The 26,290-nt window shown below is 38.5% G+C and overlaps 1 protein-coding gene across 1 annotated transcript in view; it reads right to left on the bottom strand.

The window, feature by feature from the left end:
- Nucleotides 1–25,231, bottom strand: part of LOC122798379 (DENN domain-containing protein 3-like) — a 1,373,701-nt gene extending 1,348,470 nt beyond the window's left edge. The window contains exon 1 of the mRNA XM_044067263.1: nt 25,042–25,231. The gene's annotated coding sequence lies outside the window, so the exon portion shown is untranslated. The remainder of the gene's footprint in view (nt 1–25,041) is intronic.
- Between the last annotated feature and the right edge of the window lie 1,059 nt (nt 25,232–26,290).

The raw sequence follows: 26,290 nt of genomic DNA, 5'->3' as shown, positions 1-26,290 counted from the left end.
CACTCTCTCACCCTTGGGTACAGTCATCACCACTTCATCCAATTCACTCCAAATCCATTGCACACCCAACTTGTGGAGCATATGCACTAACAACATTCATCATTACACCATCAATTTCCAGCTTCATAAACATCACTCTATCCGACACTCTTTTTACCTCCAAAACACTCTTAGAATTCTGTTCCTTCCTTGTTGGATGTAATTTTGAAGAATAATTTTTATATGTTTCAAGGCGATTTTTAATTACAAAAAAACAGGTGTCGCCATGGGCTTCCCATGTGGAGCGAGCTTTGCCAATGCAGTTATGGCATATTGGGAGCGTACATATTTATTTCCTCATCCATTATTTGAGAAGAATGTCATCTGGTATACACATTACCAGGATGACATTCTGATAATAATGAAAGGTTCTAACACCGATGCTGAACAACTGGTTGATACCATGTCTTCTTTCACTTCATTTTTACAATTTACACACCAATATAATGACTTGTATATCAATTTGTTGGACATTCAGCTTTATAAGGATTTGGAATTCAGCAGGTTTAGAACATTAATATACAGAAAACCATTTTATAGTAATTCCTTTCTTCATTTTACGAGTAAGCATCCATTTTTTCAGAAGAGAGGAATAATCAAAGGACAATTAGTTTGCGCGTCTAGGATGTGCTCCAATGATGAGGATTTTTATCGGGAATGTAGATATTTAGAAACAATGTTCCTTAATAGTGGGTATCCTTTAAGAATCATTAAAAATTTATATGAGGAAGTAAGTTCTAAGAGATGTACAAAAATGTTGGGTCCCCTTTTGACCAAAGGGTATACAACAGAAGTTGACCGCAATGTGATTATACAGCTGGGAAATGACATCATACATTCCTCGCACAATAATGATCAAGGTAAATATGTAACCAGCTTTATAACCACTTATAATGATTTATCTTTACAATTTAGGAACGTACTACACTTTAATTGGGACATCATAGTAGAGCAACATTCCCTCAAGAAAATACTTGGTCCTAAATCTACTATGGTTTTCAGGAGAGGTTTGAATTTCAAATCTTTGTTTGAATTATCACACCAACATCAAAATAATTACAAAAAACAAGTAGGCATGTTTAAGTGTGGTAGATGTAGTTATTGTAAATATATCCAAATAGGCAATTCTTTTTGTGTGAGGAATATTAAATACAACATTACCAAATCGATTCAATTGTGAAAGCCAAGGTGTTGTCTATATTGCTACCTGCCAGTTTTGCCATACTTTTTATTTTGGCAAAACTGAACGACAACTAAAACAAAGAATTTATGAACATGTTTATGCTATAACAAAGGGTAGCAATACTAATGCCTTGGCCAAACACATTCTTGAATTTAATTCTCATAGTTTTAAATTCATGGTGGTTCCGCAAGTATTCAAGAATCCTAGAGGTGGCCCATGGCATTTAAAGTTAGAGGAGCAGGAACTTTTGTGGCAGTTAAAAACTAATGCCTATGTTTATCCAGGCATTAACGATGTCTGCTCCATTAAATGTTTACTTAAACTCAAAGCCTTGGAATGTTGAATAATTTGATTTGTCCAAAAAATGTTTCTCTTTTTTTATATATTCATATATTAAAACATATATATATCCTTTTTAGTAAGATTTTTTAAGTAGCTTCTTGAATTTATAGTTGAACATGAATTTTTTGTATATCTTGGCTTAAAATAGTACTAGTATTTTTTTTGCTAAACATTTAAGAATATAACAAATGGCAGGTTCTTGAATGGAATGGTTCTTTAAAAGTTAATAGAAATCAGCTGAACTTAATGGATTCCTAATTATGGTTTATATATATTCAGTGTTTTGTCTTGTAACGTTGTCTGAAGAAGTGCACTCAATTCATGTGCATGAAAGCGCTAACAACTTTTTAATAAATTACTTGGATTCTACTGCGGTCGTCAGCTTTTGTTTTTCCTAGTTTGGTTTTGGTTTTTCGTTTTATGTCCTTCAGAATAACTCCTACGCCATTTCTCCTGCCATCCACACCATGGTAAAATAATTTGAACCCACCTCCGATACACCTAGCCTTACTCCCCTTCCATCTGGTCTCTTGCACACACAATATACCAACCTTCCTTCTGTCCATCATATCAACTAGCTCTCTCCCTATACCAGTCATACTGCCGACATTCAAAGTTCTGACCCTCACTACCACAGACCTAGCTTTTCTCCTCTCTTCCTGCCTTCGGCCATGCCTTCCGCCTCTTCTCCTCCTTTGGCCAACAGTAGCCCAATTTCCGCCAGCACCCTAAGTACTGGTGGCGGTCATTGTTAACCCAGGCCTCGACCGATCCAGTATGGAAATATTTACTGGTGTCCACATGAAATTATTTGGCGAAGTCTTATGCCGGATGCCCTTCCTGATGCAACCCTCCCCATTTATCCAGGCTTGGGACCGGCACAAAGAAATGCACTAGCTTGTGCTACTCTTTAAATAAGGGCAATAAAAAATATCACCTTGCTGTATAAATATACAAAATGTACAATTAGTTTCACATCTTTTAGCGCTTTTCTCATATTGTCTAGATTTAAATTCAACAAAACTTCTAATGTTCCTGGCCTTCCTATAAATAAATGATGGGGCTTCACCTAAGATGTTAATCAGAAAAGGGTTTCCTGTGACAATGTCCCAGTTTTCTTCAATAATATTTTTGATACTGTGATAATCCAAAGTGCATATCACATGCTATTTATGTTTTATTGATTACATCTTTACTGTGTGGGAAGGTGACACCTTGCAGCTTGGAGATTTTATCACTTACCTCAATCAAACAACCCTGTTCCTGAAGTTTACCTCTTCCCATAGCTGTACTACAACCACTTTCTTAGACATGCAGATTTCCAAGGACACCAACAATAACAGAATCACCACTGATCTATTCATAAAACCAACGAGGGTTAACTTATTACTCCACAGTAAAAGTCTACATCCTACAAAAAACAAGTATAATGTAGTGAAGTCCCAAGGCTATAGATTAGCTAGAATTATCACAGAGATGGAACCATTTTTGAGAAACCTGAACAACTTAGAGAAGGATTTTCTAGTGAGAGGCTATGAAAGTCAGATGTTAGAAACATCCTGGAACCCATTACAGAACTGAAAAGGACTGAAGCACCTTCACTCAACCTCCCCAGTAGAAAAATGTTAAGTAATTCCACAGAGAATAACAAATGCAAAAATAGCTGCATCCTGACATACACTTTGGATTATCACAGTATCAAAAAACTGGGACATTGTCTGTCACAGGAAACCCTTTTCTGATTAACATCTTAGGTGAAGCCCCATCATTTGTTTATAGGAAGGCCAGGAACATTAGAAGTTTTGTTGAATTTAAACCTAGACCATATGAGAAAAGCACTAAAATATGTGAAACTAATTGTATAGTCTGTATATTTATACAGCAAGGTGATTGCCCTTATTTAAAGAAGATTTTTAAAAACAGTGCAGGGGATGACTGTAACACTACAAAAGTAATTTACAGGGCACAGTGCAATGAATGTGATGCATTCTATGTGGGCAAGACTATAAATAAACTCAAGCGTAGGATTTCATGTCATCTGTCAGAAATCCGCTCTGGATGTAAAAATAATGCACTAGCCAAACACCTTTCTCTTCATAAAGGACACACAGGTTTTAAGCTCCAGATCCTGGATGGCATAGACATGGAAGATCTTGAAGGAAACATCCCAAATATTCTGTAGAAACATGAACTCATGTGGCAATTAAAGCTGAACTCTTTTAGGAGGCCTGGACTAAACTACTACTGCTCAATTAAAAGGGCACTGGAACTTAGAAAATTGCCACATTGTTTACATGAATAATTGTATTTTATTTTATTCTACAAATTGGTTTTAAATACCATTTTAAATCAGTTGAAATTTAAGTGTATATTTTGTTTCCATCATCATACATACATTTTTTCTTATTTTTTTTTCTGGTTCTTTTTTCCACTTTATTCAAAATTATGTGTAATAACAATACTAATTATACAATTATATATATTTTTATAGATTTTTTATAGATTGTTTTTAGGGTTCTTGTACACAGACCTGAAGAAGTCTAGAAGGACGAAAGCGATCTTTGTTAACAATAGGTTATGAAAATAGAAATTGATTTTTACATGCAAAATGTATATGTATATATTTATATTTTTGATTGCCAAATGAACTAAGGTTGATATATTTCCGGCCATGTAATATATTGTCTTGGATAAAATCACAGACTTAATAATCTAGTTAATAATCTGGTTAAATAAGAGGTACCACATCATTATAAATTTGATTTAAAGTACATAAAGGTTTATATATTATTATGACAGCTACTAAGTAGGGCAGGACCAGCTCGAATGTCACACTGATGGGGGAAGGGATGTCAATTTAACATGTGTACCAATAACACTTTGTTTTACAGCACAATAAACCACTCCCATGCCTGATAAAAAGTATATATATATATATTTAGAAAGCTTGTGAGGAAATTATTACTCTATTTTTGTTTTACTTGGATCGCTTGTCTGTGTACTTAATAAAGGATTTTCGACTGGAAACAGACTGCCTGCCTTGCCTGGATTACTTCTGAATACTTAGTAATGCTGTACAATTATATATTTTCTATTATTATTTTTTGTTTTGTTTTGACTTAAGACGAGTTTAAGTTTGCTACTTCTACTTTTGTCTGATCTGATTAATATACAGTGATTAACTAGAAATATATGGAGTGAAAATCTTCCACACAGAGAAATAATAAGGTTAGCAGATGATAGTCTTGCCGGAGAATCACAGCAGGGTACGATAATAGAAATGTGTGGGTCTGAGGAACTTTACATAATATATCAGACTTTTGGGGGGAGGAGGCTGGCTGCCCACAAACTGCCAGCTGCAAATAAAGCATTTTCTAATGCTGGAAACAGATTTTCTTTACCCTGCAGCTGTCTCCCCTACTTGTAAAAGTCATAATACCTTTGGGATTCATTTTTTTTTTGCTCCCACTTAAATCCTTCATTCTGGTTATATTCTCAAAAAAGGATAATTCTTCAGGACGTGACTCTTCAGAAACAGATTCTCCATCCTATGGGGTAGGAACTAGAGAAACAAAATCTAAATCAAATTTTTAGTATCAATTGAGAATCAGAAAGACAGCAAAAAAAAAATCCTCTTTTTACACTCAGAGAAGACTTTGTTTAAAAGTAGAAAGACCTGAAATAAGCCTTTAGCAATGTCCAGTCAATCTTCCATGTCTATCCTGTGAGATATAAGAGAAAAAAAAAACTATTTTTCTCTTCCTAGGAGACCACCCAGAAAAAAAATGCCACAAAGAATGGTCTCTTCTATGGTTATCAAGCTCTACGGGGCAGCTTTGCAGTAGAGCATCACATGTTCTCTGCTTTGATACAGACAAATGTGTTTCTCCCTTTCCCAAATAGGGCAGATGACAGCCATAGAGGACATGCCTGACTTCCAGTCCCAAGTATACACAGCAATGAGTGGTCCAAGGAACCTGAGCTGATCATAGCAGTGTCATCCATCAGTGCTGAGATGAACAGGAAGCCTGCTTGAAGATGGAAAACTCCTGTGCATTTTTTTTCCTTTTTGTGGATCAGGGAAGAATACTGACCCATGACTGGAAAAAGTGCCTCGCAAACAGGTAGCAGAGCCTTGGGCAGTCGATGGTACAACCCGACTCAAATGTTTTGAGGTATAAAATATTTGTGACAATCACAAACACTACTAGTCTTAGCCCTGATCTCAAATTCTCTTTTCAAAATTAAAATTTTTTTAATAGAAGTTACTCATTTACGCAAGAATTTCCCAACAGGGAAACCTGACTAAAAACATAATGTTCCAAGGTAAAATGTATTAGTGACAACTAAGGGTGGCTCATGGTACCAGACTACTGGGCTGCAGCACCCCAACTTTTTATTAATGAGAAAAAGTGTTTAATTACTATTTGTTTACACACTAGTAGTAGTTCGAACTGCAAACTAGTGTGTGTAAAGCCAAAGATGCAATGCGACACGAAACTCAGAGCAGCTTGCATGCGTGCTTGATTTCAGATAAAATAAAAAATTGCTGCTAGACTGTTTTTAAAACAGTCTGGATTGGGAAGACTGCAGGCAACAATGAAGATGCCCAGATGTCATTGTGGTTTTAACCGCAGGAAATAGGTAGCCACTGGGACTGTTAAGTCAGCAGCTTGTCATGTAATATGAGTATGTGACATGGCTGCTGATTAGTCCTTTTACTCTCTCGTCCTCTTTCCGCTCTTACTAGACACAGTTAAGTTGTGAGGGAGAAAGTGGACTCTTGGGGGAAAAAAGTGGAAATTGTTTAATCATCAATCAGAGGCTCAGAATCAATATGGTGACAGAAGCCAAGAAAGGCTATTTGTAAATTAACCCCCCCAAAAAAAATTAATAAGTTTTTAGTTGTTTTTTTTCTGGAAAGGCCAACCAGATATTTCTGCATTTTTCCCTGATAGATGCTTTCTGTATTTAATTTTTTCCTGGCACGATCAACCAGATACTAGTGGTCTGTGTGTTTTGGGAGCTGCTGTTGATTGTCTTTTTTTAATATAATACACTGGCAGAGTGGCAGAGTTAGAAACCGCGGTGGTGGTGCTGCGGTAGCGTTGTCGCCTCACAGTAAGACGCTGTCCGGTTCGACTCTCAGTTAGAGCGTCTTCTGCGTGGAGACATGCGTGAATGGGCATACCTTCGTTGAAGGTTGTGCGTCAGGGCTGGCAACTCGGTACGTAAAAATCAACTGCCAATCATTAGCGGACCAGAGTTCCTCTGTGGCGACCCCTAACCGGGAAAAGCCAAAAGTCACAACAACAACAACAACACTGGCAGAGTTAACCAGATCCTAAGGAGGCAGTGTGGTTTGGAGGCTGCTTGACTGTGGATGTCATTTTTTATAACAAACACATCCTGGCAGGGGTTAAAGAAATACTAGCTACACAATGTGTTTTGGGGGCTGCTTATGGATTAAATGCTTTTTTTAGCCTAGGATGATGTGTGAATATTTTGTTGATGAAACTCTGGCCTTGCATGACTATAGTGTGTATGGCTGAACTGAATGAAGTAAGATCACCTGCAAGTTCTTGACTATGTGATGATAAAGAAATACAGAAATGTAACCATTGTCTTCTCTCTTCATTATTTTAAGCGTTGTATGCTCAAAGCAGATATTGTGGGTAGGCAGTCAGGCTGGGGCCTGTGCCTAGTATGTGTGAGTGAAATGACTGACCTTACTGCTGTACTTCTGACTTGCTTTGCAAGAGTAACAGGCATTTGAGTGAAGTAAGATTGACCACAAGCTGTGACCTCTTGCTACTGTTTATGTGAAAAAATGCATATATATACACAGATATATATATATATATATATATATATATATATATATATATATATATATACACACACACACACACAACACACACACACACACATATATATATATATATATATATATATATAGTTTTTTATATATATATATATATATATATATATATATATATAGTTTTATATATATATATATATATATATATATATATATATATATATATATATATACATAGTTTCATCAACAAAATATTCACACACCAGTTAGTTGTTTTGCACTGAGAGGGTTTGTGGTCTGCACTGTTGTGGCAGAACAGGTAGCTTACATCCTTCTAGGTTGAGAACTGCTGATTGAGGGCTCAGTGTCTGTTATTCTAAAAGTGTATTAATTCTGGTTTAAGCACTTGGGCTTTCAAGCCAGTTATTTTACATTAAGAGGGTTCGTGGTCTGCACTCTTGTGGGAGGAGAGGCTGGACTCTGCCCTTCTGAGCTGGGAATTTCTGGTTAAAGGCTTATAGTGCATGCATATCTGAACTGTTTCTTACTGAAGTTGGTGCGCCTTGTTTGCTGTGGCATAGACTGGATTCGGGCCTGCTGGATCTAGCTTTGTTTGTGTAACTTGAGCACTAATCCAGACATTCTCTAAAGTATTCAATGGTAGTTATTACTGCTTGGTTGTAACTTGATTAAAGTGTAGCTATCATTCAAGTCTTTTGGATTAAGCACTTGGGCTTCAGACCAGTTGTTTTACATTAGGAAGGTTTGTGGCAAGCACTGTGGTGGCAGGACAGGTAGCTTTCATCCTTCTAAGTTGGGAACTGCTGATTGAGAACAAAGTGTCCAAGTGTATTAGTTCTGGTTTAGGCACTTGGGCTTCAGGCCAGTTATTTTACATTAAGAAGGTTCGTGGTCTGCACTCTTGTGGGAGAAGAGGCTGGACTCTGCCCTTCTGGGCTGGGAATTTCTGGTTAAAGGTTTATAGTGCCTGAATATTTGAACTGTATCTTACTGAAATTGGTTCACCTTGTTTGCTCTAGCATAGACTAGATCCAGGTCTGCTGAATCTAGCTTTGTTTATATGCTTGTTGTTTGTTTGCTTGTTATTTCCCTGGAAGCTAATTCCACCTAATACGCAACTTCTCAGCGCTTCTGTGGATCACTAGTGATATCTGCATTGCTTACTGTACTTATTTCCTTGTTTCACTTGAAAGAAAGTTACTGTTTGTCGTTTTTGCATTTAGTTACTTTTAACACATTGCACTCAAGTTACCTGGCACTTGCTCACTAAAGCAATTATATAAGTCAGCACTAAAAATTAAAAGCACTACACCCTCACTCCCCACTGGCCCTTGTTTTCAATTAAGGATTTCCCAATATTATTCTAGCATGTCCAAAGGTCAGTTGTCAATCTCCTCTCCGGTCCAGCTGGTGAATCTGGGAATCTTGAGGCAATGTTATAACTGCCTCATGTACACAGACAACCCTCTCCTCCTCCCACATAACACAAATACTTGCGAGAGATGCAGCTATTTAGCCAAACTGGAGGCTGAGCTCTCTCAACTCAGGACTGGCAAGACCAGACAGGAGGAGAAGGCAACTACACACACCACAAAACCAGCCTCACATAATGCTACCACTCCACTGAATCAAACACATAAACACACAAAGACATACTCGAGGCTCTGAGTAAAATTTACCTAAACAGCAGAGGCCTCCAAAGCAGACACCCAAACAACTGCTACCTCAAGACACCCCACAAGCAACACATAAACCACAAAAGCAGTGTGCAAAGCAGTCACAGCCCTTAAGGCCAAATACAACATCAAACATACTTGTCATAGGTGACTCCATAGTCAGACACACTGACGTCCCACTCACCATGCTGAACAAGGAGAGGGTCACAGTAAGCTGCCTATCGGGCGCTAGAATCCGCCACATAACACAAGCACTCGGGTCACTCCACGGCAAGTACAAATATGACACAGTCATTGTCCATGCTGGTGTGAACGACCTGAGACGCACCTCCCTGGACTACATGAAAAGAGACATAGAGGAGCTCTCTGATTATGTAGCCCAGGCAGGTATGACCCTAACCCTGAGCAGTATCCTTCCTTCACCAAGAATGATGCCACAATATAGAGACAAGATGATCAGCTTTAACAATTGGCTTAATGTCTGGTGTCATTCAAAGGGGATCCAGTGTCTGTCTGCCTGGGATGACATGCTTGACAAGCCACGCTGCAAGGGACAGCTTGCACCTGTCACCCTGGGATTCCGGATATTGGCTAAGGCTCTTGCCACCCCATAGTGCCTTTTTAGGCAAGGCTCAAATTCTAAACCTACCACCCTAGAAAACAAAATGGGAAGAAACTGAGGGTAATGCTGCTCAATGCCAGAAGTCTAAATCTCAAAATGCACGCACTCGAGGCCCTTCTCAGTATGGAGAACATCGATGTCTGTGCTGTAACTGAAACCTGGTTCAAGGCTCCTGAGAGCACCCGGCACTATTAGGTTTTACCTCATATCATGCGTTCCGGCCCCAAAACCCGGACCACACCACAAAAGGAGGTGTATCCATATTCATAAAAGGATACCCACACCTCCAGGTTGGTGGCAACGCACGAAGCTTCGGAAACCATCCAGGTGCAACTAACCATAGGCAAAACTGCTCTACAAATTGTAGCATGCTACAGGCCACCCTCTCAAACTCAGGAACCCCACACAGCCTTCCTGAAGACACTGGAGGGTATAAATGTATCTCCAAACACCATCATATTGGGTGACTTCAACTACCCGAATATAGACTGGGAACATTACTCAAGCCCTAACTTTCTAGCCCAACGGTTCCTGGAGTTCATAAATTCAAATGCCATGGAACATCTAGTCACTGTTCCCACGAGAGGAGAAAATATACTAGATCTCATTGTCACAAACATGGGGACAAAATGCTCCACACGAAGTATATCCCTCATTGGTGAGATCTGATCATAAACTAATCTCACTGGAAATCCACATCCCGCCCTACCCCAAACAAAAAGACCATAGTGAAGAACTTCTCTAAAGCAAACTTCACACTACTCAAGACTGGTGTGGTATCCTTCAAGGCCCCTGAGCCAGAGGAAACCACAACCCAAGCTGCGGAAGCCCTTACAAATGCCTTCTATGAACACCTCCAGGACTGCATGGATCAGGCAATCCCAAATAAAACCAAGACTCTTTCCACAAAGGGCAAATGTCCAGTCTGGTGGACCCCAGCCATTAAGAAACTTTACAATAAGAGGAGAAAGCTATTACATGATAGAACAAAATCCATAAAAGGGAAGTCACCCCTGATCATTATTAGTAAAAATTACGAGCACTCATAAATCAACTAAGGCCAATTTTGAGAGAAAATTTGCCATGGATTCAAAGGACAATCATAAGGCCTTTTCAGCTATGTTAGGAACCTGGGTGGAAACTCCCAGATATGCTCAGAATTAGTCCAAAATGATACAAAAATCACTGAACCCACAGACATTGCCAACATACTGGCAGACAGGTTCAGTGCAAACTTCACCTCTCTCCCCTAAAGGAGAGATAACTATCCCAGCTGAGTGTAGCCTCCCGGACATCTCAAATGCGCAGGTGAAAGCTGCTCTCTCTAAAGCTAAAAACACAGCATCAATGGGACCGGATGGTGTCCCCGGCTGTGTGCTACACGAGCTAAATGAGGAATTAACCCCACACATAAGGCAGCTGTTTAATCTCAGCCTTACCACAGGATACGTGCCCAAGGAGTGGCGTACGGCAACTGTGGTCCCACTCCACAAAGGCGGCACCTCTACGGACCCTGGTAATTACCGCCCCATAAGCTTAACAAGTCTAGTCTGCAAAGCTATGGAGAGGATCATAATGGAGCTCATAAACAAAGATATAGGGGACTTGCAAACATTGGACCCGACCCAGTTTGGCTTTGTCAAGGGAAGATCATGCCTTTTGAACTTGGTCGACTTCTTCGAAACAGTCACCAAGGCCATTGATGAGGGAAAGGCAGTCCATACAGCCTACCTTGACCTTGCAAAGGCTTTCGACACAATACCCCACTCGGGTATTGTAGAAAAACTTAGTTAAATGTAAACCCATATGTCACAAGATGGGTTGCAAACTGGCTTAAGGACAGAACCCACAGGGTTAGAGTTGCTGGCGCTGTGTCAGACTCCAAGCCGGTCACAAGTGGTGTCCCACAGGGCTCGGTCCTTGGCCCCCTATTGTTTGGCATCTACTTCTCAGAAGTACAGGCCAGCATGGGAGGACTTTGGCTGACAAAGTTTGCAGACGACTGCAAACTGGGCGCCATAGTGAAAGTGCATCGGACACAGATATCCTTCAGAAGGGACTCACGGAAACAGATAGCTGGTGCCAGAGCCATTGCCTGAAGTTAAACGCCAAAATGTATAGTCATACCCTTCGGGAAAAACAAGGTAACCCCAAGCTACCATATAGGTGGCAATCCACTAAGCACAGAAGAGGTTATCAGGGACCTGGGGACCCAGGTTGACAGAGGCCTTTCTTTGACACTCACATTGCTAAAGTGGTTAGAAAGACCTTCTACATTGCCCACCTGATCATGAAGGATTCACATCCAGATCTAGTGAGGTCATTGTTCCCCTGTACTCTTCACTTATCAGACCAATGATCGAGTACAATGCCCCATTCAGGATGTATCTCACCCGACATCTGCAGCAATTGGAGAGACCCCAAAAGTTCCTCACCAAAAGGATAAAGGGACTCCAAAATCTGTCATATGCTGCCAGATTGAAGAAACTCCAGCTCTATTCAGTCGCATACCGCCTGCTCAGAGGTGACATGTGCCTGACATACAAGGCCATGTCCAACCCGAATTAATGGACATGCTCCACCTCAAAAATCCAAATCCACCAAAACCACTAGAGCAAGCGACTTAAACCTTAGCACGGATATAAATAGGACGTGCTGGAGGGATAGATTTATCACCAGAGACTCCTATGCTGTGGAATAAAATCCCGGTCCATGTGAGGCAGAGCACCTCGCTGACTCTGTTCAAGAGAAATCTAGACCTGTGGATGGGAGATCGTAGGTTTACCCCAGGAATCATCTCTGTGTCACTGCTGGACAGAGGCACAACAAACTAATGGGCACAGTATTTTTTCATATAAGGGGTGGCGTAAGCCACAAAAATTTGGGCTAGGCTTATAAATGCCTTAGGGCAGATAGCCTAGTATAAACCTATGAACCTATATATATACATATATATATATATATATATATATATATATATATATATATATATATATATATACATAGTTATATATATACATACATAGTTATATATATATATACATAGTTATATATATATATATATATATATATATATATATATATATATATATATATATATATATATATATATATATATATATATATATATATATATATATATATAGTTATAGATATATATATATATATATATATATACACACACACACATATATATATATATATATATATACATATATATATATACACATATACATATACATATATATATATATATATATATATATGTTATACATATATATATATATATATATATATATATATTATATATTAATAACAGTGTTGTCTTTTAAACTTACAAGAACAAATCAGATACTGTGGGTGAAGTGGGCAATAGGGATTGTGGCTGTGTGCCAATGAAGCAACTGGCCTGTTTACTGTTGTTGCACTTCTGGATTTGCGAGACTGTAATAGCTCTCTGTATTTTCAGATGAATGTAATCTAACTAACAAATGTACGAGTCATTCTTAATGCATGTTATTTCATATCTGTTCATGTATATACTGAATGTCTGCTTAAAAATGGTTGTAATATGTTAGAGCTTAATTTCTCCCAGGACATATATTGAAAAGATTTGTTTGACTAAAGACACTTGGACAAACCTGGGTAAACAAAAGTAAAATAAATAAAATGAAATGTGCATTTGTATAAGACAAGCTGGTACACACAAGTTATGACTAATGGTTCTGTCAACTAAATGAAATGAATGCAAGTATGTTAATTTAATCCTGGTAGGGTCAAAGCAGATACCTTTTATTGACAATAGGGAGTGGGAGCTATTTGCAAATGAAATAAGTTAACTGGCCCTATTCTTGCAAAGCTAGAATTACAACAGTAAAGATTAATGTGTATTTTGGTAAAGTCAACTGTTATACAAGCCTGTGTCAGTGTCTCTCAGAACCACTGGCACATTAGGCATTGGAGTGACCTTGAATTATGAATAATAAATTCAGATAGTACAATGGGATTTCCAAACCTCCTTGCTTTTCATTTGGCATTGTACAAAATGCAGATTACTTGGTATAGTACAATGTAGGTTTACTACTTCATGTGTATTAACAGTTTCATGCAGTCAAGACCAACCACTTTTTTACTGTTTAGAGATGTTTAGGTTTTGTGCTGTTACAGCATAACCTAAACACCTCATTCACTCTGCAATGTGATTTAGTCTAGTATTTCGTAAAGGGTTGCCACCTTTCTTTGTGGCTAAAACTGGACTTAGGCCACACCCCTTGCACCCATAACCCCACCCATACTTTGCCCTCTTTCCACTCATTCTGCGATGTCTTCATCACATCAGACAAGAGGAACGCCCTCTTTTTTCTGATGATGTTGTCTTTGTTCCTGCAGATTTACTATGCTTTTTGTAAAAAAAAGCATAGTAAATATGCCGATTTAACAAACTCCTGTAGTCCGTTTCTGTTTTTGAAGCAGAATACCAGAGATTCTAGAGTGTTTTACAGACTACCAGACAATCAGTTTGATTTCCAGATAGTCTAGAAAAAAATGTGGCAATGCTAATTTGGTAGATTATTCATCATGTGCAATAGTGAATGAGAAATTATTTTATTGGTAAGCATGATCAGTGTTGATCCCACTGTATCATAGCTTTGTCCTGTGAATTTAACCCCACTCCTTTCTCGTTGGCCCCACCCCATTCAGGTGTCTCCTGCAGCCAGCTGCCCTTTGATTTGAAGCCACCAGCCGCCACTGCTGACAACTACTCAAAACACCAACCCTAGCCTTCAACAGTTATGTCTGATAGAAAAGAAATGCTTTTCTTCACAAACACTGATAAAGCATCAAACAAAATTGCAATACTGAATCTTGTGAAATATATTATTGTGTTATTTGTGCTACACAATTTACTATGAAGTTTATGTCATCAGGACTGTGCTGAAAAAAGGCAGCAATGCCCAGTCAAACTATCATTGCAAATGCACAGAAATGAAAAAAATGAACAATCTATTAAAAATTGATAAAAGTGGAAGGGTTTCCTCAACAAAGTACTTAACTGTTTGATCTTGGAGGATCGCTAGCTGACTAATCACCCAAAGCCTGCAAGTAAGAGTGTACCACTACAGCAACAAAATTCTGAAGGCTTGGCACCCTAACCATCAACATTATACTGCTTTACTCAACCTGTTCAATAGTTAGGGTGTGTGGAAGGTGCCCTTAAGCTTGGGAAGCTGTGCAGCTGTCAAATCGTTTGCACGATATAACCCATATAGCTTAGGTTACTGCAACAGTGATCCAATGGTAAACATCAAATGTTAAAAATAGAAAGGATAGGACCCTATAAAAAGTCAGCATAAGAGCTTAGTGGAAATCAAGTAAGAAACTTCAGCCAAGTGCAGACAGCAAAATATGTAATACATGTCCAAACAAAATGACACAAAAAGGATAATCCATTCTGATTTAAAAACTTAAGGCTATGCAATTTCTGAGATTAATGATATCATTCTCAATGGAGAAACCTGGCAAAGGAATCAAAATATTGGGAGAAAATAACTCAAGCAGGAAAGATAAAACAGTGGGCTGAGGCCAAGAAGACATTTGGGTTGCAGGCCGAAGACTGCCCTCCCCACCAGGGCTTGATTTCAGAGTATAGGCAAAGAGAAAGGAATAGGGGAATTTTAAGGGAAACACCTTCTCTGGTAGAGTTTTTAGTTGAATCTAGAAAAGAAGCAGCTGTTAAAAAGGGATAATTAGTGGGGTATATAAAATATTGCAGGATAGGAATAATAGTCAATCACAGGAGGTTAGAAAAGATTGGAAAGAGACTTGAGAAGCAATTTACAAGAAAACAATGGGAAGACATATGTATGGTTCCCAAACATACAACCAAGGTCAGAAGGTTTACGAGCTTAGCTTGGAAGTGCTTGCAGAGGTATTTGTATACCCCAAGCAGACTTGAAAAAAATTTTCCTCAGGTGGATAGCAAATGTTGGAGGTTTCATGCAGAAAAAAGGTAACTGGGAACATTTGTTTTGGGAGTGTAATGAGCTGGCAGATTTTATAAATTCCCTACAGAGTACTTTACCAGAAATACTGGATGAGCAAATGGCTGTAAGTAAGGATTCTTCTGAGCTGGAATACAGGAACTCAGTTGCGTAGACATAGTAAAGCCTTATTAAGTTTAATTCTGTTGGCGGCCAAAAAATCAATTAGTAGAAAATGGAAATCAAAGTCTATGCCAGCTGTATCGAGGTACTGAATACTAATAAAAGATCAAACAACTGGAAAATGGATCTTTAGAAAAGGGAAAAAGCAAATTACATAGAAGTAGATGGAAAGTGTGGGAACATAATAATATTCAAGAGGAGGATGAGTGAGGTTTTAAGGGAAGGCAGGAATTCAGCAATGTTTTGGAATGTTGGACAGATGATAGTAGCAAAGAAAATATACGTGATGTATATTGTATTTAAATGGAAAAATGTTTAAATGATTTGTTTTCTTTTCTGTTAATGCATGTTTGCTTATGCCTTAAGAAATAATTTAATAAAAGGTGTTTAAAAAATGGCATCATTCATAGAACCAAGGCAATTCTGCCTTAAATGGAAGGCACTGGCATTTTGTGCCCAAATATAAAAACATTTTTACCATAAAGGGCATCCCAGATATGCCATTATCCACTATATTCAGCATCTGGGTAGTACCCCATGCTAAAATAATACCATTTTTAATATGCCCATTATTTACTGTTCAATCATGACAAAAGGACTAAGGAGGATTAAAATAAAATTAATTTAGCACTGCTGCAGGTGCTGAGTCCAAGCACTACTACTACAATGTTACATACTGAACACAAGCTTTAATAAGAAATCTATACTGGAAATAGCAGTAACAGGAAACCACTTGTGAACTTTCTAGATACTTTGCAAATACAACAATGCGAACAATTACGAAGGAGAGTAAAATGTTGTTCTAGAAACTCATTAAATGAGCTTCAAAATGCAGTGTTTACACAAAGGTAGCACAGGCCTTCAGACTCTCTCACTGGAAACATCTTTCAAATCACAAAAATGTCAAGTGAGCTTACTCAGCCTATCCTAGATATCAAAGTACTTTGCCCTTTAAACAAATGTGCTGAACAGAATCAGACCGCACACGTCCTGCACACTGTATATATACACACAAGCACCCATACACACATATACACAGAGCATATAACACAAATGTTAAAGAGCTCATAATGGGACAGATACTTGAAATAATAAAAAAGGACTGGCTTAGTAAATGTTTCTTGAACTACAGATTTGCAGTTACATCGATATATCCATTGCTTATTATCTTTCTTCATTGAGCATGAGCCTCTCACCCTTTCAAGTTGCAGTTGACCCCCACAGTGACCTCAAGGACAGCCACCAACTATTCATGGTGTTCACAATGGGGGTGAGGAATGGAAGTGAGTTGCCAAGTCTTTCTTCCATATGATACAAACACGCATTCACATACTACTGCATGTCTCTGGAATGTAGGAGGAATCTGTATCACCAGGAAGAAGCCCACATTAATTTAGGAAGGACATGCCCACTTCACACAGAAAGCACCCCAGCCGAGAACTGAACTGGAGAACCTCTTGCTGTAAGACAGCAATGTCACCCTTTGTGCTACTGTGCCAACAACAGAAAACTACAACAGAATAATTAAAATAACAAGAACACTGTCTTCAGACTTGTTTGGGCCCCCTCTATTTATTTATTTTTATTTTATTTATTTTACATTTGTTTACCGGGATTGTCCGACTGGAAACATGTCCATTTTTAACAGAGGCCCGGGGAGAAAAGCTCCACTAGACAATATTACATAGATTACACTACAAGTTAGATAACATTAGAAAATATAAGACAAGGTGTTTTGTACAATGGTTTAGTAAAGTTCCCAATAGGGAATCATAATTCTCATGATCTGACACAATTAAAAGCAAAAAGACGCCAGATTGGGAACAGAGCTTGGTTAAGTAATTCAATGTTACGATATTTACAGATATGCTTTCAGTTTATAACTTAATCAGGGTTGGTACATGGGCAAAGCCAGTTCACTTTGAAATACTGTTTGAGGCTTCTTTTGAAGAGACTTATGGAGGACTGAAGGGTTATATATTTTGGCAACGAAATTCCTGGTTTTGCCAACAAAGTTGGCAAACAGGGATTCACCAGCAGAGTTATTAGCTTTGTGGGTTAGGACCAGTAGTTTGCTGGCTGATTGTAGAGATCTCAAGTTGCTATATTGCTTAATAATATTTATAAGTGAGGGGGTATCCTCAGGGAGGTATAGAATTATGTGCGCTATTAAGAGTTTATTGAATTGAATTAAGCTGGGCAGTTCTAGCCACTCTAGTTGTCTCAGGTTCTGGCAGTGATGGGTTCTATAGGTGGAACCAGTGGCAAATCTGGCAGTATGGTTATAGCTATGGGAGAGCTTATTAAGTTCAGATTTGTTGAGGTTTGAGAGTACAGGAGAGGCATATATAAGAGTAGAGTAGATGTGACTGGGCTATTGCATTGTGGGGTTAAAAATGTCTTGTTTCTGTACAGTGATCCAAGCTTCTTATTGATGGTTTGTATGGGTTTGTTGACCTGTTGATTCAGCAGCAGGATATAATGGTGCCCTATACTTTTTGTAAGGTCCTCAGCTCATATCTCATTCAGACTTAATTCTTTTAAAACTAAAAAAGAGCAATATACCAGTTTAACAAACGCATCCCTGGGGATTCGGAAAGAATGCCACTACCCATGGTATGAGCTGTCGTAAAAAAAAGGCCCGTTTCAGCAATGTGGTATTTTCTAATTCAGAGCTACATTAACCATAATGAGGAGCCTCATTATTGGCTAATTTTAAAATATTTTAATAACCTTTAACTACCACAATTGCAGATCAGCACTTTCCTGCTGTGGTTTAACACTGGCAGCCCATACCCATATTTCTCAACCATACTGAATCTCTCGGTTTTCACCGTTTTTTTGAGGTCCAAATAATGGGGTGCTATGATTCCCGAGTGGCACCCCTTAATTTCCCAGCTTTTTTTTTTGTTTAATTTTTTTCCCCAGACTGAAGTCATCCTTCCAGCCTGACAAGAGGGGTGGGAACATGAACACTGAGCTGCTCTGGGCCGTGAAGTTTACAAGAGGGGCGGGAACATTTATTTCCATTCAAGCTGCTGCTCCTACATTCTGTTCTGTTCATTCCAGCCAGGTAAAGCACTAAACAGTAGAACACCCATGTTTTAATTTCCATCTGTAGATGTGCTGCCATTCAGAAGTGTGTGTGTGTGTGTGTGTGTGTGCTCATACTTTTGGTCTGTTCCTCTTAAAATTTGGATGGTGCAGTGATAGTGTTGTTGCCTCACAGCAAGAGGTCTCTCGTTCAATTCTTGGCTGACGTGCCTTCTGTGTGGAGTCTGCATGCCTTCCCTGTCTTTGTGTGGGTTTCCTCTGGGTGCTCCATTTTCCTCCCACAATACAAAGATATGCATCTGAAGCATTTCTCCCCAGGCAAAAATTAGCTTTGTTCCAAGTCAAACTTTCCCAGTAAACAAATGTTAAAAAACATAAATTTTATTTTATTCTGGCAAATCAGTGAGAACTGAATTCACTAAATAATGATAGCCACTTAAGTTTGCCTCCCTTTCTTTTAGGAAACACATGGTAACACAACATTTTATTCTAGCAACTTTCTAAGATTATTCAAGCAACTTTCTAAGATTATTCAAGCAATGTTTAAAATGTGTCCTCAGTTTTGGGCCTTTGCCCCCCCCCCAAATAAATTTTGGCTTTTTCCTGATTTCTTGTGCTGCACAGTTCTTCAGGGAAAGATGGGTTTATTGTTGCTTATGTAAAGTCTACTTGCATTGTTAGTAGCACAACAGGTACTATACTTGCTTTTGCTGCAGAAGGCTGTGGGTTCTACTCCCACAGTCTATAGAGGGATTGCTGATGCTGTACTGTGTTATACTTTTAAAGGGGGTGGACGCTGCAGTCCTGCGAATGTCAGCCTTTGGCTGAGATACCTATTAACTATGAACTTGTTATCAGTCTGCCATCCATTCCCTATTGAAATATTACTAGCCTATCATTTTTTAATGTAAGACAAGCAATTTATTCTTCAAGACCAACAGGCACTTTGCTTGTAGATGAAACAATGAAATATAAAGTTATTTGTTAGCAGCAACCTAGTTACAGATCTCTTTTGCATGGAATTTAGATTACTTTTACTCTGTAGACTGCAGATTTTTGTCATAATTACTGATACTGATGGATTGTAGAACTTTGAGTAGACTTTTATGATGGAAATGTTCTGAATTGGGCAGTTTTGTCATTATTGGTTCATGCATTTCGTTTCATTACTTACTGGAAAAATGTTCAAACAATAAATTTAAAATACGCTCTAACAAGTGTGCTGTATTATACAAGGAATATAATTTAATAAAGTCAGGAAGGTGTATCAAAGAACACATGTGTTTCTTGTTTTGTGTGAAAGGGGCTTACGATTTGAAAACAGCCCAACGGTAATCTTTATCCACCACTGCCCAGATGCATTTTCTTTGGAAGTGGGTTTCAATACTGTTTCAATGAATGTGAGTTTCAAGGATAGAGAAGTTTTAATGCTTAGTCTATTTTCATTGTGAGACTGTATTGCTTTGTTTAGCAGATGTCTATTAGTGTTTGTGCTATAAAATGTAAAATAAAATCCAAATAATCATTGTAGAAGAAAAGCAGTGTGCACATTAGTGTTTATGGGAAATAGGACGGAATAGCGAGGTAATGGGGCATTGGAATGGCTGCAGGGTGACTCTGGGGCCATATTTTGGTTGTCTGTCTGTTCTTCAGTTTCCATTTGAAAGTTGGTATCCCACAATTCCATGGAAGTGGTTGGAATCACATAATTATGTATGCAAATTTTGTGTTAATCAGAATACAGATTTGTACCTATTTTTCATGGGCCTTTGTCCAGATTTTTGATGTTTCCAGGTTGAGAGGTATGTCCATACCTCTGTTGGCACAGGCACCCCCCTCACTCACTCTCACATAGACACACACACAGACACACACACACACAAAATCAATAATGCCAGACATTGCAGTTTCATTCTTTTTATTGTGCAGTAACAGCACTGAAATGATAGACCTTTTGCTCCGTTAACTTTTAACAACTCCGACTCACAGTTCAAAAATTCTTCCTGGAGTTGTCTAGTGGTTGTCCTGACTTTGTCCTGAAACCTTGTCCTAACAAGAACGCACCTCCTCCTAACAAGAACGCACCTCCATCTCTCTCAATCAAGCCTGATCTTACAAGACGCTCCTGTTACCTAGTTAGGTGCCCTGTCCCTCTCCCTCATAATAAGAACTGTTGCAATCCTAATGTCCAAATCCTTACTGTACTATTAAAAAACTTGGTTCATTAACTTATTAGTTAGTGTAGTGGGTTAATGCTGCTGTTTCCTGTGCCAAGGGTGGAGTTCAAAGCCTCCCGCCATTCTACTTTGCTTTAATTTTTACTTTGAATTTTATGTGTATAATACTATCCCTGTTGGGCTAGTGGAGTTTTATTGATTTAAGTAAAGCTATCCCTGGTGTCTATTGGAAGTCCAGAGGACTAATATCATCTAGGGGAGGATACAGTTTCTGCATCTATTTTAGTGACTTGAAGGCCAAGGTATTGATAGTATCCTGGTGTCTAGTAGGCCCCGACCTACATCATCTTTATTTTTATTCTAACTGGCAGATTTACAAACAATTGATTTCTCTGGTGTTCAGGGTATTCTAAATTTATTCTTAATGCAATATTTAATTAAAGGCGTACTTTAAATTCAGAATATTTCACGCTTCTATAAAAAATATTCCTAGTATAATACTTAAAAGTTATTATTTCACTATAGATAAAATGTATGGCCTTACTTTGTCTTGATAGTGTGCAGTAAACATAATGCGAGCGTATACTTTGAGGCATGAATGACATCACCGACATGCAAAGACGGCAGTGAGGGACAACAGGAGTAAATGATCTGTAAAGACTGAGCAGGCTGGGATATTTGGTGCTTGAATGATTATGGTTCACACAGTGTGTGGTTCACTGGCTTGCTGTTATGCCAAAACTGAAGAGATCAGTAGCTAACAGCTGTTCACAGATTGCCGCTGTGTCGTGATCTGTGTACTGTTGCTAATGTGTTTCTCAAAATACTAGCTGCTAACCACAGTAATAAAGGAGGCATGCATTTAGCTGGTGCTGCTTACTGTTTCATGCTGGGATGCAAGCAGATCCCATCCAAAGTCTATATTTCTAGTTAAGGTAAGTAACATTCAAGACAGTGGGTCATTTGCACACATGGTACCAGTGGCACAAATTTACATTTTATAATTCTTGTGCAAGTCTGACTGGAGCTGTGCTTCTTGCAGAAACTACCAGCACTGCTACCACTGGGTAGTGGTAGTGCACAAAAGGAGTTTTATATGCCTGACTGCCTGATATTTAACGTGGCCCATTAGCAGCAAATGTTTATATGACTGAAACTATGTATGCTGCGATATTGTTAAATAAAATATTGGTACACCTGTTACAAAGCTAGTGAGCTACATTATTATTTACCAATATATCCTATTGCTTCATTACCCATTGCAGTTATTCTCATTGACAGGACCTTCCAACCTACATTTTTTTATCAGAAATATTCAGGTAGGAAGAACCACTGAATTGTGCAGACTTTGCTTCCACAACATTGATATTAATGTAAAAGATTATCAGCGGGTACTATGCTGCGGTAAGGGAAAAACAGTTTGCGAGTCATGTCAATGGGTTATATACACTCACCCTCAAAGGGTCAGAGAAGTGAGTGAATAATGCTCAGAGGTGCACAAAAGCATTTCACATTGTAAATTTGCTGGATATGTGGAGGTGGCACCGTTTAACCAGATTGCTGTAGTTCACTTATGAAAGGCATCTGCAGCTCATAGCTCTCAACTTCTTAACACAAGAAATCTGAACAAAGCCAAAAATAATGGGAGGACAAAGGCCTAAAAATAGGGACAAACTTTAAATATTGTTCTTATAAACTTAAGATGCTAGAATAAAAGGTTTTGTGTTACCAGGAATTTTTCTGAAGGATATGAAGTCTGAAACTCAACTGTCATTATTTAGTAAATTCAGTTCTCACAGGATTTGCCAGAAAACCAAAAATTTTATGAGGAAATGACTGAAAAATCTGGACAGTTGAGAGGTAAGCTGTAGATTTGCTTTCTATATATATTTAATTGACATTCTACTTGTATGTATGGAGTACACACTCTACTGGCATTTTTAAACATGACATGGTGGCTGATATAGCTGATTTTATGTAAGATCTTGCAATTTTAAGAGTTTGTAGCTGCATATTTTTATTGTAGATTCTAAAATGTATCCTAATTTTACAGGTCATGTCTTCCCAGAAGGGCAAATGTACACATAATGCCCACATCCCAAACTGCATGAACTTACACATAAACAAAATTTTTAAGTGCTATGATTTTGGACCTTCTGCTATGATTGTGATAGATGAAAGGCTGAGAGGTATGGTTAGATAGAGTGTTAGATACTTCCCTACTTTTACTACTCACTGTTTCCTCAACATATTACTGGGTTGGTAATCATCTTAGTGTAAGACCCAAAACGTACTATTTTCATTAAATTACCAAAATGAGAGGAGCATAGTTGTGGATCACTGCACAAACTGACATGTATTATAAGGTGAACTCAGAAACAAATACACTACCATATTTGTTTGACCAAGATAATGCTGATTTTTTTGCAATATCAATTATTTCAATTATTTGAAAATAGTCTTACCAACAGGTGTTTACAGTAAAAAAAAAATAAAATAAAAAGAATCACATGACTGTATATCAGTCTGAATACCCCAGTAAAGGAGAAGCAACCATTCATGGCTAGAGGTGATGTCCATGTACCCAGTGTTAAATTGGACACTCTAAATTGGACATAGGTGTGTGTGTGTGTGTGTGTGTGTGTGTGTGTGTGGTGTGGAAAAACTACTGTGGCAGGACTAGCCACCCGGCAGTGTAAACTTCGGCTCTAGATGACTGTCACTGTTGAAGTGACACCCCGACCCCATGTGCAAAAATGGGAAAAAAGGGGTTGTGGACAGATGAATGGGTGGATGGATATGAAGCTAAAACAGGCAGATTCATAACCAAGCAGTTAAGCTTTGTATTGTTTGTTTATAATTTGCTCTTGGAGAAGCTGACCAGTTTCCAGTCCAAGCATTACCAGTTTTGCACACTAGCTCTCCACAACAACAGAATCTTAAATGTAGTTCAACAACAATTAGTTCAACAAACTTCATGAAGTGTAGCCACGGCCAATGCTATTTTTGCTTCATGGGAAATGCTAAACACAGTGCAATGTATTCGTCCTCACCCACATTACATATGCCTTTATGCACTGGCAACAAGTAACTAAACCATTTAACCAGAAGCAGTTACTGAATGGAGCTGTAAAGCAGCATTAGATGCTTAATCTGCTCACCTGTAATTTTATTTTCAAATGTCAAGATTAGTTATGCAAAGGCTGCAGAGGTTTCACTATTTTGCAACAGAAAAAAAATTGTCAGAAAGATTACCAAAGTTTTTTAAGGAATCAAATACAAACTGTAGTAGTAGTAATTTTATTAATTCCATTTCTTTTGCAGCTCAAGTGCAGACTTTTTGACACCAGCTACAATAAGTATTATCTGGCAGCACCATCGGCTATGTGCTTTAAAAGTTTAATACGGCAGAAACAGAAGCATTTACTGAACCGTTGCAAACAAATCGAGTGTGTGTGTGTGTGTGTGTGTGTGTGTGTGTGTGTGTGTGTGTGTGTGTGCGCGTGTGTGTGTGTGTATGTGTGTCACACACACGAAACAACTAGGTACCTGGACAGCTGTCAAGGTTGCATTTTGCCACGCCCATAAGAAATACCTTAAACTGAGTCAGTTTCCTACTGCAGTGAGAAATGTCCCATGTAAAAAACTGGTTAATTCTAATACAAGTTTGATTCCTACGAAGGGCAGCTGCTGGTAAAGTTTATCTTATTAATCACGCTAATAAGTAGTTACTGCACCTACTGATTTATTCGGTAAAAAGAAAACATACAGGATGTGCAACTAAAGGAACTACTTTCTCTAAAAAAATTAAACACAAAAAAGTAACATCAAAGTTAAAGTGTGCACTATTGCCCTCCTTCCCAATTCAGCACATGACAACCTAAGCAGTTACATAGGACCAGGTGATGGCAGTAAAAGAAAAAAAAAAGGAATGTTCATTACCCGCTCCGTGTGCGACCAACAACTGCTCCAGTCTGCGTGCGACATAGGCAGCTCCTCTCTACTGCTTTTGAAAAGCGGTTATGGAAATCCTGATTACTCGCTCGTCTGTGACCGCCCTAGTCAACCTGGTTACACGCTCTGTATGCGGCTCATCCGATCTACTGCTGTCGAGACGGGTAATGCGATCGTGTTTTATTTATTTTTGGGGGGGGGGGGGGGTAGCGCGTTTTGTGTGCCTAAATTTATTTTTATTTTTTATTTTACATTTGTTGACCGGGCTAGGCTAGCTGGAGAAATTTCCATTTTCAGTAGCGGCCTGGGGAGAAAAGCTCCACAGAGTGAGATACATACAGAAAATCTATCAAACCAAAAAATAATGATAACAATAACAATCATAATATTGGAGTTAGTATTAGGGTTTGCAAAACAAAAATAAAGACTAGTAAACCCTTCAATGTAAAGTAGTACTACAGGGTTAATTCCTATGACACACAATACACCCCTTTGTACACCAGCTTGCCTCCGAGAAGTCTCTCTTAAGATCCCTTCACTTTCTAGGCAACTACCATCAGGATGATTGTAGAAAACACCTGTAATGATACCGCCGCTTCCGAGTCACCTGCCTTCAGGCTTAGGGTTCCTACCTTTTTAAAATGTCCAAAGTGCGACATTTTTTGTAGAAACATGAAATTTTGCGGGATAAAACATATCCACAGCCAGTTTAAAGGACAGAGCTTCGCTTGTTTTGCTAAAATAAAAGCTTATTCTTGTAGCATTTCAGCTGCCTATGCTATTTCATATCACATTTACGTGATTCAGATAGAAAATAACGGTTTTATGCAACTATTAAAGAAAAGTTATAAAATATTTGGTACTTTTCAGTTATTGGGGCAACAGGTGTAATGCGCGCGCTTGGAATCTTAGCACTTCTTGCATACCTTTGGTTGATCGGGCTTGTCCCACCCACACCGGCCCAATGGCGTGTTCTCGGAAAGGACCTCCAAACACCCCTGAATATTATAGTTAACGTTATTAACCTGTTAAAAGCCAACTGACAGTGAATAAAATAATAGACACATCAGTGCTGACAGTGCCTAACAAGACCCTCAAAAAGTCTCCGTCAACTTACTGGTTTCAAACATCACCGTTGCAGTGCTCTCTTCTTTCTTTTGTGTGTCACTGTCTTCTTTTCGTATAGGTGTAAAACCCCCCTAAATACGTTAAAGACACTTTCACTCTCAGCAGATCT

The sequence above is a fragment of the Protopterus annectens genome, chromosome 3.part1, assembly GCF_019279795.1.
Source record: "Protopterus annectens isolate FY-2018-M chromosome 3.part1, PAN1.0, whole genome shotgun sequence".
In the NCBI taxonomy this organism is placed as follows: domain Eukaryota; kingdom Metazoa; phylum Chordata; order Ceratodontiformes; family Protopteridae; genus Protopterus; species Protopterus annectens.
This window is presented reverse-complemented; position numbering and strand designations above follow the sequence as displayed.